The 15,813-nt window shown below is 42.1% G+C and overlaps 1 protein-coding gene across 1 annotated transcript in view; it reads left to right on the top strand.

Moving 5' to 3' along the window:
- Positions 1–15,813, top strand: part of LOC146398945 (uncharacterized) — a 367,324-nt gene that overhangs the window by 116,068 nt on the left and 235,443 nt on the right. The window lies entirely within an intron of this gene.

The raw sequence follows: 15,813 nt of genomic DNA, 5'->3' as shown, positions 1-15,813 counted from the left end.
AGGACCTCATTGCTCTCATTGCTTATCCATTCTAAATGTATTTATCCAGAATTATTTCCAATATGTTTCTGGGAAAGGGAACATTCCACCTCACACCAGTCAGAATGGCCATCATTAATAAGTTCACAAGTAACAAATGCTAGAGATGGTGTGGAGAAAAGGGAACCCTCTTACACTGCTGTGGGAATATAAATTGATACAACCTCTATGGAAAACAGTATGGCAGTACCTCAGAAAACTAAATATAGAACTACCATAGGACCCAGCAATCCCACTCTTCAGCACATATCCAGAAAAAACGTTCCTTGAAAAACACACATGCAACTGTATGTTCACTGCAGCACCATTCGCAATAGCCAAGACATGGAAACAACCATGAACCAAGAGATGAATAAATGAAGAAGTGGTATATATACCAATGGAATACTACTCAGTCATAAAAAAGAACAAAATAATGTCATTCGCAGCAACATGGTTGGAACTAGAGACTCTCATACTAAGTGAAGTAAGTCAGACAGAGAAAGACAAATACCATATGATATCACTTATATCTGGAATCTAACATACAGCACAAATAAACGTTTCCACAGAAAAGAAAACCATGGACTTGGAGAATAGACTTCTAGTTCTCAAAGGGGGAGGGGAAGGGAGGGTGGTGGACTGGGAATCTGGGGTTCATAGATGCAAACTATTGCCCTTGGAATGGATAAGCAATGAGGTCCTGCTGTACAGCACTGGGAAGTATATCTAGTCACTTATGATGGAGCATGATAATGTGAGAAAAAGAATGTATATATGTATGTGTGACTGGGTCACTTGGCTGTATAGTAGAAAATTGACAGAACATTGTAAATGAACTATAATGGAAAAAATAAAAATCATTTAAAAAAATGAAAAGGGAACATTCCATTTTAATAAGCCCTTGCAAGCAGGATCCCCTAACAGTTCCCACAAAGTTCACTGCAGAGTGCAACATCTGTATACATGATGGTTCATTTTATGTGTCCCATGGACTAGGACATGGGAAGATATTTGGTCAAAGCTTTAGTCTGGCTGTGTTGGTGGGGGTGTTCCTGGATGAGATGTACTTGGGAGTGGGCAGATGGAGTAAAGTGGATTGCCCTCCCTAATGTGGTGAGCCTCACCCAATCAGTCGATGGACTGCCTGACTCTAAAAGGGAAGTAGAAAGAATTCTTGCTCTCTCCTGTCTTTGAGAGGGCACTTTGATCTTCTCCTGCCTTCAGACTCAGGAGGGACTTACACCATCGGCTTTCCTGGTCCTCAGGCCTTTGGACTTTGACCGGACTGACATCCTTGGCTCTCTTGGGTCTCCAGGCTGGAGATCTCGGACTGCCTGGCCTCTGTAATTGTGTTGGTCCATTCCCTATAGCACATGCAAGTGGCCTATGTCCTGTTGGTTTTCTTTTCTCTGGGGAACCCAGACTAATACAGTCTTCCTAATTCATGCATTTTTTTAACATGTTTATATTGTTCATTCCTGAATCTCTTTCCAATCACTTTATATTTTAGGTATATGTACTTGAGCAATTATTGCAAAGGGGTTTTTTTTCTTGTTTTTACCTATTAAATATTTAAAACTTTTTTTCAGGGCCACACCTGCTAGGGTCCCAGGCTAGGAGTCAAATCTAAGCAGTAGCCTCTGGCCTATGACACAGCCACGCCAATGCCAGATCCAAGCCGCATCTTCAACCTACACCACAGCTCATGGCCATGCTGGATCCTTAACCCTCTGAGTGAGGCCAGGGATCAAACCTACAACCTCATGGATGCTAGTTAGATTCGTTTCCACTGAGCCACGTTGGCACTCCATATTTTTTAATTTTTTATTAAAGTTTAGTTGATTGATAATGTTCAACTTCTGTTGCACAGCAAAGTGATCCAGTCATACCTATATGTAAATTCTTTTCTTTTTCATGCTATCTTCCATCATGTTCTAGCTGAAGAGATTGGACATAGCTACCTGTGCTGTACATTAGGACCTCATTGCTTATCCAAACACTTTATAAATATGATGTGAGGGAGTTCCCTTTGTGGCTCAGTGGTTAACAAACCCAACTAGGATACATGAGGATGCGGGTTTGATCCTTGGCCAGTGTAGGTGTGGTGTAGCTCACAGATGCAGCTTAGATCTGGTGTTGCTGTGGCTGTGGTGTAGGCTGGTAGCTGTAGCTCTGATTTGACCCCTAGCCTGGGAACCTCCCTATGCTGCAGGTGTGGCCATAAAAAGAAAAAAAATGTGATGTAAACAGTGACTGTCCCCATACTCAAGAGGATGCTATTTCTCTCTGGACCCTTGAGTTCAGGTAAGAAGCGCACTGAGGCAGCAGGCTGAGGCAGAGGGGGTTGTGGGGTGGGTGGGTGGGGCAGTGACTGGGCCCTGTGTTCTGAGCAGCCTGGTGTGGAGTCCCAGCTAAAGTCCCCTCTGGTGCATTCTCAGCATGTGTCACCCTCCTACGTGCTGGCCTCCCCGTCACTGGCATTGATTTTCCTGCCCAGTGTTTATGAGCCCAGGAATGAGTCAAAGGTAGGCTTGGAATATGCACTAGTCCTCAGTGGGGCTGAGAATCCCTGTCTTCACACACAGAGAAATGCACACGCCTCAGTCTCCTTATGAGGTCCTGACACTTCTGCTTTGATGACTTCTGAGGTTGCTGAAACACACCAGCCAGTTTTACTGTGAGCAACATAAGAAGTCTTTTCAAAGAATCATAAAAATGAAAGAGGTGTGAAAAGCGATCTTTTGGCTTATTATAACTGAAAAGTAATATCCTCGAAAGGAAGAGTGTATCAAATGTAGCCAAATCAATTTAGAACTAGAGCTGGCTTTCCGTCTCTCTGTAAACTGCTATATGAATATTTTTGGGGAAGAAACAGAATATAGATACACATAATTGATTTTTTATGCATTAACTTAGTGAGAGGGTCCCGGGGCTAGTGAGGAAAGGGAGCCCCTGCTGAAGTTGAAACAGCCACACTGGCTGATTTTAACTGGAATTTAGAGCAAGCCCTAAGCCTCCCCCCACCTCTCCTGAGAGAACCCCTGTCAGTTCCTCCCACAGCACCCCTGTCTCACACCATTGGAGTCCAGCTTAGAGGTCCCTGGTCTGACCTCTTTGTCTCCCAGTGGAGGAAGTGGAGGCCTGTAGAGGTCAAATGTGAGTCCGGCCAGTCCTATGGCTAATCACAGAGCTGGAACCAAAGCCTGGGACTCCCACTCACAATCTGGTGCTCCTACCCCTGACCACATTGTCCCACTTTGCTTTTTTCTGTCCTACTTCATGTCTGTGACTCAAATCATCATGACATCACAGTCTCTTTGAGGGAAAGAAGATCTGCAAATACGCTTGAGACCCCATATCCATTAAAACAGGACTGAGCCAATAGCAATGACGAAATAGTTAATGATCTTCATGGTTCCCCCAATGCTCATTCTCAGCATCAAGGGGCTGGGGAAACTTTCTTGTCCACAGAATGTTCAAGAATCCAGGCAGTCAGACACGAGACATCCACTGACCATAGTGGGGATCTGCAGAGCATTTCTGGTGATGGAAGACACTTTGAGGAGTTCTGGTGTGGCCCAGTGGGTTAAGAACCCAACTAGTATCCATGAGGATGTGAGTTCAATCCCTGGCCTCACTCAGTGGGTTACAGATCCAGCGTTGCCATGAGCTGGGGTGTAGGTCACAGATGTGGTTTGGATCCTGTGTTGCTATGGCTGTGTTGTAGCCCAGTGGCTACAGTTCTGATTCAGTCCCTAGCCTTGGACCTTCCATGTGCCACAGGTGTGGCCCTAAAGATAAAAAATTTAAAAATATGCTCTTGAGGAGGTCACAACCTAACCCCAGGTATCAGTGCCATGAAATGGAATTAGTCCTGGAGAGCAGAGTGTGTATTGCCCTCAAGGGTAAAAGAACAGAGAGAGAAGCAGGCAGAAAACTTGAGTAAGTCCCTCTTGACCCCACTAAAAGTGAACATCCAATTCCAGCTGCCTTAGGCTGAAATCTATCTTTTTCTCATCACCAGCAATACAGACCAAGTTTCTTTCCAACCACCTAACCACTAAAATATCTATTCCTCAACAAGCCTTCATACCAGAAAGGGAACTATTCTCTTGGATGAGAGAATAATCTTCCAAAAAATATTTCCTATTTGGAAAGATTCTAAAAGTTTCATCCTCTGGGCTTGTTAAATTAGCACCAACTAAAAAGCATTGGGAAGGTCCTGAGAGGCTGATGACTCGGGGCCCCTTGACCATCTCCTTTCTGCCAACACACACCACACCTCAACCTCCCCCACCATCTCAAAAACCCCTTGCTCTTACTACTATCTTAACTTATTCTTTATTATTTCTACTTTTTTTTTCTTTTTAGGGCCACACCTGCAGCACATAGACGTTCCCAGGCTAGGGGTAGAATCAGAGCTGCAGCTGCCAACCTACACCACAGCCACAGCAACACTGGATCTGAGCTACAAGTGCCACCGACACCACAGCTTATGGCAATGCCAGATCCTTAACTCACTGAGCAAGGCCAGGGGTAGAACCCGTGTCCTCATGGATACTAGTCAGATTCAATTTCTGCTGAGCCACATCGGGAACCCCAATTTATTCCTTTAATGAGTGCACACATTAATATTATCATTCCAGAAATGGTGTGAGCTGGTATTGTATCTGTCACAAGGTATCAGCAACAAGAAGAAGAGACAGAAAGAGGTAATATTAAAGAAATTACATTAGGCAAAACCTATTTGGCAAAGAGTCAATTCTCTAATATTGGTATTTAAAACACAATGGTTCTGGCTGTGGGTGACTTGATAACATAGAACTACTTGACATGCCAGAAGTTTCTGGCTGCCTTGCAGCCAACCACACTTTGGGGCTGGTCCACAGTAACTTGTCAGCCCACCGGAGGCTCCTGACATGACTTCAGGATGATGTCATACTGTAGTGTTGTTTCTGAGCCTGAGACTGTTGAGAAGTTCTATTCTGCAGGTCTGTCCTAAGGTAACATCAGGCTCAAACATTCAGAGGATCCCCTACTCCATGATAGACAGTTTAAGGGCTGCCAAAAAATTTCCAAGAAATTCCAGAAAGACTGAGTGAACTGGGCCCCTAGACTGCCTGGAATGCCTCAACTCTCATGGAGATGGAAGAGTAGGGAAGCTCATTCCAAATGAACCCACCTGGAGAAGAAAACCCAAAGTGGGCCAAAGAAGGCCCTCACTGGAAGAAGAGGTGGTCCCAGAGTCAGAATGCAGTGGAGACATCAATTTAACAATTGCACACTATGAAAATGAACATCAGAATCAATGGGAGGAGTTCCAATTGTGGCCCATCAGGTTCAGAACCTGACTAGTATCCATGAGGACACAGGTTCCATCCCTGGCCTTGCTCAGTGGGTTAGGGATCCGGTGTTGCCATGAGCTCTGGTGTGGGTCATAGACACGGCTTGGGTCATAGACACAGGGGTTGTAGAGACAGTTTGGTTCTGGTATCACTGTGGCTGTGCTGTAGGCCGGCAGCTGTAGCTCTGATTCAACCCCTAGCCTGGGAACTTCCATATGCTGCAGGTGCACCCCAAAAAATAAATAAATAAACAAATAAAATGGGAAAAAGTGATGTGCTTTACAAAGATTCATTTGTAACCTGGGTCTCCACATCAAGATCATTAGTCAGCGTTTCTTGGCCGTCTCTGTTCCACGCTAAATCATCACCAGCTTTGGTAAAATTACAGCTTTTTGTTTTCAAAAAAGGAAAAGGAATAAAGGGAGAGGATATCTGAAAATAGTAGAGTTGGGGAAAGGAAAATTACAATCTGTGTCTATATTCAGTCCATCCACAAACAGTGCTATCACTTCGGGGAGGAGCTAAGGGGCACTGACTCAGAGGATGCTATGACCTCAGGCTTCCTGCTGAGCTGCCTACATCCAGGTCCTGGAAAGTTTGATCTGCAAGCTGTGGCCTTATATTAGGTCAGAAAATCAATTTTCAGGGTCCCCAGCAGCACTTTTTAGAAATGAAATAGAAAGGAAAAGTCAGAGGGCATCCTCTGTGGCAAGGGTGAGTGCTCTTTTGTGTGGTTTTATGAGTTTTTTTTGTGCACACATGCTAGTCAGCAATGTACTTCTTTCCATGGTCCATCAAAAAGATTTGAAAACCACTGCTTTAAATATACTTCCCTGTTGGTCTGTGTGAAAATATACATTTACTGCAAATAACCCAGTGGGTGCTTAAGGGCTGAGACTGTGTGCTTTGAGTCCTGACTTTCCCACTGCCTAGCTGTGTAAACTTGGGTAAGTTTCTCAACCTCTCTGTGTTGTGTTAGATCTAAAATGGGTCTTCTAAAGATACTGCCTACATCTAGGGCTATTATGAAAGTCAAGTGAGATGTAAATAAAAGTAAACAAATGGTTAGCTCATGGTAAGTGCATCATAAATATATGTAAGCTGTTATGTTATTATATTCAAACAGCTCCTTAAAGAATGAATACATACAACTTCATAAAGAGGCAATCTCCTAATTTCTTAGAGCCACCTTAATATTCCCAAACATTCCAGCTCATTTTTTATCCTAACTTTCCCTAGAATTAAGTATCTTTGAAAATGACTGCTAAACAAGGAAGCAACATCAAATCTGTCTAGAGTCCTTCTCTTGGCCAAACAGTTAAGACGTAAAACAGTCAATAGTAGCACACAAACACCCAGAGAACCGAACTCTGATTTCTTTAAAGTAAGAGCCAAGCTTGACTGGGAATCTGGGGTGAATAGATGCCAACTATTGCCTTTGGAATGGATAAGCAAGGAGATCCTGCATATGGCACTGGGAACTCTATCTAGTCACTTGTGATGGAGCATGATAATGTGAGAATGAGAATGTATGTATGTATGTGTGACTGGGTCACTTGGCTGTAGAGTAGAAAATTGACAGGACACTGTATACCAGCTATAATGGAAAAAATAAAAATCATTAAAACAAACAAAGACCCAAGCTTGGAGGAGAAATGGGAGGGCTGTCTGCTTTCAGTACCCTGACAGCTCTGGCCTTTGGTTTTAAGGCCAGGAGCCCAGCCTGTTCCTGGAGGAAACCTCTCCAGGGCACACTCTGAGTGAGCAATCAGGCACCCCCTGATCCGGGCACAAGGATGTGAACATTCCTGGGCACCAATGCATCAAACCAGAGCCAAGCAGAAAATACTGAGGATTCTAAGATTTATGGAGTCAGGATGCAGAGCCAAATAACAGGTTTCAGATGGATTTTCCAGTAAGAGACAACCCACCAAAAAAATCTAACAAAGGAAATCAAAGGTTTCTCAATTAGTTTTGTCTGTGAATTTAGTGCTATGTCATTCCATAATTCAGTGCATTATCACTTGGCATATTTAAGAGGTATTGGGGGGGGGAAGGGAAGCTGACTACTGTTACCATTTATTAGGCTAAACAGATTTTTCAATGAAAGCACGGTATCTCCTGGGAAATACAGTAAAGAAACTGTACTTTCTTTACAGTAAGACTAGGCTAGTTACTATAGTAATATTTACTATATTACTAGAGGAATATTTATGTTACTATGTTACTATAGTGATATTCCTGCTATACCAATAGTATGCCATACTATTTGTCACAGCAAATTTATACTAACAAGATACCCCTTAAACCTAGTTTTCTGAAGACACAACAAGTTGGGGCAACACAGGATTTATCTAGCTGGCTTGAAAACTCAGCATTCTGGATTCCATTATCCAGAATCTACAGGAGAACATTGCATACACACTTATATAAATACAACAGCAACTTGGCATATTTGGATAGTAATCAGGCTAGGAAACATTTCCCTAGAAACAGGGAGAATGTTTTAATGTTTCAAGAAATAACCAGAGATGAATATAAAGTCTGCTATGTCTGAGCAAGTAAACACAGCAAGAATAAGTCTTAATAGCATAATTTTGACTTGATTAAAATGGATAAAGACCACAGATGTGGCAGTCATAGCACTCCCCATTTGATGCCAGAACTGATATTTTTCCCCTCTTTATTTAATTCACTTTGATTACCCAATTATTCCTAAATCCTTTCACTCAGTTTCAGCTCCAATAAAACTGATAACAATGTGAACTCATAATGCGATTTCACTCCAGTCTCATGCTACTGCTCTATAAAAGCATGCCCAGCCACATAATAAAACTATTCCAGATTGTGATATTATAACAGGGGGAAACAGAATAAACCTTTATCTATTGAAAATAAAGTAAGCCCAGAAAACCATCAGAAAAAATTGAGGATTTCTTCCATCAATGGGGAAGGAGAAGGGAAGATGGTGGCATGGAAATTTCACAGTTGATATAAACTTTAGGATTATCAGTTGAGAAAAGATTTGAAGAAGCTGTGGATAAGTGTAAAAACTCATTGATACATTGAAAATGTGGCTCTTTTCAAGCGCAAAGTCTTATCGAGTATAACGACATTCCCTGTCAAGCTAGTTCTGTGACCCTAGATGGGTAACTCCATCTTTCCAGATTTTAACATCTTATCACTGAATGAGACAGCTAGATGATTTATAAGATCTCTTCCAAATCCCATAATTTCTACTCTCTTTTTGGTAAAAATCAGTAGCAACCACTCAAAGCACAAGCACTCAGACTGAAGTGGCCCAGAAGACAACTCATGATTAAATTTTAAAAATTCCAAGAACATATTTTCAAAATACTTGTGATTATTTGTTGTTGTTGTTGTTTTAAAAAAATCAAATGTCTTTCACATCACCAATTATTAGAAAAATGCAATCAAAACTGCAGCGCAGTATTACCTCATTCCAGTAAGAATAGCCATTATTAACAATTCCACACAAAATAAATGACGGCGACGGTGTGGAAAAAATGGGACCCTCCTATACTGTTGGTGGAAATGTAAAATGGTGCAGCCACTATGCAAAACAGTAGGGAGAGTCCTTACCAAACTCAAAATATGATTACATATGATCTAGCAATCCCACTCCTGGGCAAATATCTGGAGAAAACTGTAATTTGAAAAGATACATGCACCCCTATGCTCACAGCAGAACTATTTATGATAGCCAAGACATGGAAGCAACCTAAATGTCCATCGACAGATGAAGAGATAAAGATGTGGTACATAAACACACACACACACACACACACACACACACACACACACTGGAATACTATGTCACTGCCATAAAAAAGAATGAGAAAATGCCATTCTCAGCAAAATGTATGCAACTAGAGATATCACACAATAAGTCAGAAAGAGAAAGACAAATACCATATGATAACATATGTGTGGGATCTAAAAAACTGATATGAACAGAGTTCTGGTCATGGCTAAGAGTAACGAACCCAACTAGTATCCATGAGGACCTGGGTTTGATCCCTGGCCTTGCTCAGTGGGTTAAGGTTCTGGCACTGCCATGAGCTATGGTGTACGTCACAGATGCAGCTCAAATCTGGCATGGCTGTGGCTGTGGTATAGGTTCCCAACCCCTAGCCTTGGAACTTCCATATGCCACAGGTGGGGCCCCAAAAAAGACAAAAAACACATAAAATTTTACAATGATACAAATGAACGTATTGACAAAACAGAATTAGACTTACAGACATAGAAAACCAACTTACAGTTATCAAAAGGGAAAGGTAGGGGCAAGAATAAATAGGAGTTTGGGATTAACAGAAACATACTATTATAAATAAATAGATAAAAAATAAGGACCTAGAGTATAGCACAGGGAACCAGATTCAATATCTTGTAATAACCTACAACATAAAAGAATCTGAAACAGTATGTGTGTGATTCATATATATATGAATCACTTTACTGTCACCAGAAACTAACACATATATAGCAATATTTATCATGTAGGTATAATATACATATATTAATATGTTTGATATCTATATATATGTTATATATATATATATATCTGAATCACTTTACTGTCACCAGAAACTCACACATTATAAATCAGCTATCCTTCAATTTTAAAAAAAATTTAAAGAGTTAATCAAAAATCAACTTCCCTTGCCTTTCTATCATCAACAGCTTTAGAGCAACATCAAAACTGTTTCCCCATATAGAGAACTGCACCATTTACAGAGTGTTTAACATTCGAGGTCGCTTTGCACCCACACCGTGAGATCAGGATAGCAGTTCGGTGGAATTCATTTTCACGGTCACTTTATGAACATCCAATGTTAGCAGAAGTAACTTGAAAACAATCTTTTCAGAAACACTGCATAGTCCATTCACCTCCACCCCCCTGCTGTGGCTCAATCACAATCTGGAGTCCAGATCATCTGTGTGGACTAATCTTCACTTACATTCTCAAAGGCCCTTGGGACTTTTTCAGCATTTGGGGACAGAGAGGAAGAGCCAGGTACTAAGTGAAGCAGAAGATGGAGAAGAGGCTGCTGGCTGAGTGAGGTCAGGACAGTGCAAGAGGACTATCTTCTTTTACCAGCAATATGATCTTTAGTCCTATGAAGAAGTGAACCTCAGTCCAGGCAAGGAACAAGGAATAAAGAGAGGAGGGCTCTGTTTTGGGGGTTCTGCTTGTTTCTCTGTTTTGAAGATGATTAGCTAAAGGAAAATCTTGCTTTCATCAACTTTATAAAGTCACCATAAAAAATGTGTCTGGATAACCACTATTTCATTTTGATCCCCCTTGTATTCAGCTATCTTTGGTCAAAGCCACATTACTTCTCATCTTAGGGAATTTGTGCCAGCAGGTTCTAGGTCTGAATGTGTCAGGAGCACGTATTTGAATAGCAACATATTTTATTTTACTTTATTACTTTTATTTTTTATTTTTTTATGGCCATGCCCATGGCATATGTAAGTTCCCAGGCCAGGGCTCAAATCAGAGTTGCAGCTGAGGCCTGTGTCACAGCCGCAGCAACACTGGATCAGACCCACATATGTGAGCTACACCATAGCTCATGGAAAAGCTGGATTCTTAGCTCACAGAGGAAGGCCAGGGATCAAACCTGCATCCTCATAGATACTAGTCCAGTTTATAACTCACTGAGCCACAATGGGCACTCCCAGCAATGTATTTTCAATACAAAGTTTAATCACCTATCTCCCTTACAAAAAAAAATTTAAATCAAATGGGATCTTTATAAAATTATGTTGAAAACTACCAAACAATATGCAAAGATGTAGAAGCTGGAACTTTTCAGTGAAACAGAAATTTCAGAATGGCTATTGCTGGAGGGACTCTTTGAAGTTACCTAAATAATTTCCCCCTCATTTTATAGCTGAGAAATTTGAGATCAAAACATTTAAATGACCATGCAGGCTCCCGCAACTCTACATGAGAGATAAGAACACCTGGTCCAGATTCCTGATCCAGGCTCCTTCTGACTTGGAGGTCAGAAAAGCAAACTTCAAAAGGGGCTTCCCTTATTTGCCCTCTGCTTGAATTGCATCCTGATGTGATGGAAACCTATATCTCAGACCCGTACCAAAATTTCCCACTAGGAAAGCAAAAAGGACTTCCTCTAAATTAGGAGGATGATAGGAATTCATTCAACAGGACTGTATAGAGTTTGTGCTTCTCTGACTGTAAAAATTGTGGGTCCATTGCTCTCCTGATGCATAGAGCTGATTTGCTTTGTCTTCTAACAACCATCTCAGAATCTCAGAGCACAGCAGGCTAAGACCTTATGAAAACCTCCCACACTGGCCAAAAGGGCTTCAGAGTGAAACTGCAAAAGGCAGCCTCATATGTGCGTATTCACATCCATCTCACAGATGGCCACAACCACAACATGTGGATTGGCCTCCTGCATGGCTGAAGCCCACTCCCTGTATTATCAGTTATTGTCTGTCTACCTACTCATTATCAGTTATTTTTGTTACAGAAGTCAGCTCAGTAAGGAGAGGGCTAGGGTTTGGGAGACATAGGCTCTGGAGGAGATCAGGAGCTCCACAGGTGCTACTCAAAGACCTGGAGTCCTGCTCAGCATTGAGGGGTACAGTCTGAGCCCTCCTGGAAGTGAAGGACCTGAGACCCTAGCCAGAGCTGCCCAAAACAGCCACATAGCAGTGGCCACATGCTTTCCCTGCCTGACACCACAGCAGCTCAGGATTCTCGTGGGATCTAATGAACATGGACATGGAGGAGCCTCCCACTTCCCCCATCACATGCACACACATACACACACACACACACACACACACACACACATCTGAACTTCTCATCAGCCAGGCAGGCAGTTAGGGAGTCAAAGCAAATTACATTTGGAGGACACAGGAATGTCTTCTCAGTCTCCACAGGAAACCTTGCTTCTGGTCCATTAAGTTTGGTTCCAACAGGGAGGGACCACCCCAGGGGCAGCTATTCTAAAATGCATGAGGCCTGGGTAAAGTCACCCCTGAAAATAAGATATATTTTGCCAAAGGACTGGTCTTTGGGGATAATCCTGTGCCATGTCTTTGATTGACAGTTTTGAGATCTTTTTGCCCCATTCACAAAGCACAGGTTTCCCCATGTGACCTCTGTGGCTGATAAAGTGTCCCACCAAGGTCACCAGCATCCTGTGTCTGAGTGGTAACATCTGGTGTACACGTTAACTCTCACATCAAGGCATGTCTGGGATACCTGGGATGATGAGTTGGCCCTGCTTGTGCCTCATTGGTAACTAGTTAGAGGTGGACCTGCAGCTTGAAAAGGCTGCACTTCTTATCTTTTACTGCATCCTGTGGTCCTGCAAGGGCAGCGCTGTCTTTAGGGTGGATAATGCCCTTAGCCTAGCAGAGAGGGCAGTGACTACAGCTGGGACTCTGGAATCAGAGCCACCTCTTCCTTGGTGTCTAACCCACGATGTTTGTAGATGTTTATATGAGCACAATAGCAATGCTGTGGCCTCAGGCTGCTGCAAGGATCCACACTCTTTGCATTCTATTGGGAACCCAGGTATAAAATTTCATAGCGCACTGATCTGCAAACCTGTGGGTCACACAGCACTTTCTCAGGAGCACCTGTAGATTAGGTGCCTGGACCAAAATAACTGCTAGTATCTAGTCGTAGGATCAAACACAATGAACCCATTAAAATGACTTTGAAGACTTCCTGGTCATTAAATGTTCATGACTATGGGACAATTCCCCACATATATAGTTAACTAAAAAAACACACACACAAAAGTGTATACTGCATGAAGAATTTTTTGAATATACAAAAAGGATGTAAGTGCATGGAAAAAAAAAGAAATATTCCAATTTATTAACTGCATTATTTAGGCACTGAAAGCTGATGTATGATTTTTCCCTTCTTCTTTACACATTTCTGTACTTTCCAACTTCTATGCAATGAACAATTATAATCTAGAACAAGTATTATTTTTTTTTAATGAACACTCACACAGCCATTCAAGGTGGGTGTCAATCTTTCTACAGACACGCCTGGTCTCAAAGATGCAAAGCAGAACAAAAGAGTGAGGTTCTTCTAGAGGACCATGTACTGAGGATGAGTGCTGCTTTGATGGGTATTAAATTCCACAGAGGTGCCTGCAAATAACATAACGTTCCTTTAGTGGTTCCTCTAAGTCATCTCCCTGCCCGAGGAATGGCATTAACTCTGAGCGCCCAAGACTGTGAAAGTCTGTGGTGAACGACTAAGGGCTGTTGACATCTATGCTGCTGGTGTGGTTTATAGCTCTGCTCCTCAAGAGGGGTGACTGCATCCTGAAAATAAATGGTGCTCACTCTGGGCAGGCACCAGAACACCAGGAGAGAAGCACCACAGATGGATGCCGAGGATAAAGTGGCTATCTGGTCAGCATTGATAATGAACCGTCACATCCTATCTGAAACTGCTTAATTTCTGAAATGCTGATTTATATATATAGATGCTGTCAAAGGAGTTAGTGGGTGAGTGAGGAAAGGAGGTGAATCGGAAGTGGTTTGATGAAATTCCCCTGGTTACCCAAATGAATACTCTTCCCCCCTCTGATCTTGGCCTTCACACTACCTGGAGGATAAAGGGAAACCTACCAATGATGTAAGATATTCCCAGCTAGCCTTGGGCTGCTTATGAGCAGCTCTGCTTCCAAAAAAAAAAAAAAAAAAAAAAAAACACCAAAAAGTTACTAAAAGGCATTGAAAAGATGGCCCTTTTTTAGCTTCAGATTTCTACCCTAATTTATGGTTTAAAATGTCATGTTATAGGAGCTCCATGTTACAGAAGTGGCACAATGGGTTCAGTGATGTCTCTGGAGCACTGGGACACAGGTTCAATCATGGGGTCCAGAACAATGGGTTAAAGTTCTGGTGGTTCTGCAGCTGCAATGTAGGTCACCAGCTATGGCTCGGATCTGATTCCTGGCCCAAGAATTTCCATAGGCCTTGATGTGGCCAAAAAAGAAATAATATGGTATAAAATAAAATAAAATGTTACAGTCTTACAGTTGCGATGGAAGAGGGTGTTTACTGAATAGAGGACTAAGTTAATTTAACATGAATGCAAAGACAAAACTATCAACAGATACCTGTTTATTTAGAAGTTGGCTCAGGTTTTGGATATTAGTTATTTTTCTTGCAAAATTTATAAAATCCCAGCCTTCTCTAACATAGAAGCCAGTAAGTCTTCCTTTCTCAAATGTAAAAATGCAGTCTGTATTATTATTGGCCAGAAAACAAAACGAAATAGGAAAATATGCACTTGGGACTCAGATAAAACTGAGGCTTACATGCTATCACATGTCTGCTGCTTCTTACAACTGGAAGATCAACCTAGAACTCTGTGCTCCAGGATCCAGAAGTTTGCTAATTTTCTCCAGGTGCCAATTAATTTTCTAATTTCATCTTTTGCTATGATTTCAGCAGGAAGCTGCAGGGAGGGCTCCTACCTTCAGGTGTTATTAGTTAACAGCTAACAAAGGTGAGCCAGAATCCTATGCCTCATTTGCCTGGCTAAATGTTTGGTTCATTTTGATACTCAAAATCTTTGATACCAACCAATCTGCAAAAAACATGATTCTGGTTGCATGTAAGGATTCTTGGATCCTGCTGGCCCAGACAGTCATAACTTGAGTGGCCATGCAGATGAGACTGTTGGATAACTTCAAAGTTGGATAGGAAGAAAATGAACCAGGTGCCATTTAATTCCTTTCATGGAGACTAAAATCTGATCCATTAGCAGGCAGACAGGATAGGCTAGGAACAACACCAGCTCTGGCCTCAACTCTGCGTGAGAGAAAAAAAGTGGCCCATTAGCCAATTGCTCCTCAGGTGCGTCTAGGTCTCAATCACAGCTGGGTCCATCACGGCAGTGACCCAGGACCTTCAGGAAATTACAAGAGATTCCAGAGCTTTGATCCCTTATCTATAAACAGAGGGGGGTTATTAATTAAATTTTATTAATGTATAGTTGATTTGCATTTTTTCACTTTTTTTTTTAGGGCCACACCTGTGGCATGTGGAGGTTCACAGGCTAGGGGTTGAATCAGAGCTGCAGCCACCAGCCTATACCACAGCCACAGAAACATGGGATCTGAGCCATGCCTGTGACCTACACCACAACTCATGGCAATGCCAGATCCCTAACCCACTGAACAAGGCCAGGGATCAACCCACATCATGATGGATACTAGTCAGGTTTCTAAAGTGCTGAGCCTTGAAGGGAACTCCTAGTTGATTTAAAATATTGTGTTAGTTTCAGGTGTCCAGCAATATCCATCAGTTATACATACACATATATGTATCCCTTGTCATATTCTTTTCCCATATAGGTCACTACAGGGTATTGAGTGGATTTCCCTGTGCTTTGCAGCAGGTC

This window comes from Sus scrofa, chromosome 10, assembly GCF_054392235.1.
Source record: "Sus scrofa isolate SSC_HxYL_T2T_F1_AM1 chromosome 10, Sscrofa_HxYL_maternal_Yorkshire_Landrace_v2.0, whole genome shotgun sequence".
Taxonomy (NCBI): Eukaryota; Metazoa; Chordata; class Mammalia; order Artiodactyla; family Suidae; genus Sus; species Sus scrofa.
This window is presented reverse-complemented; position numbering and strand designations above follow the sequence as displayed.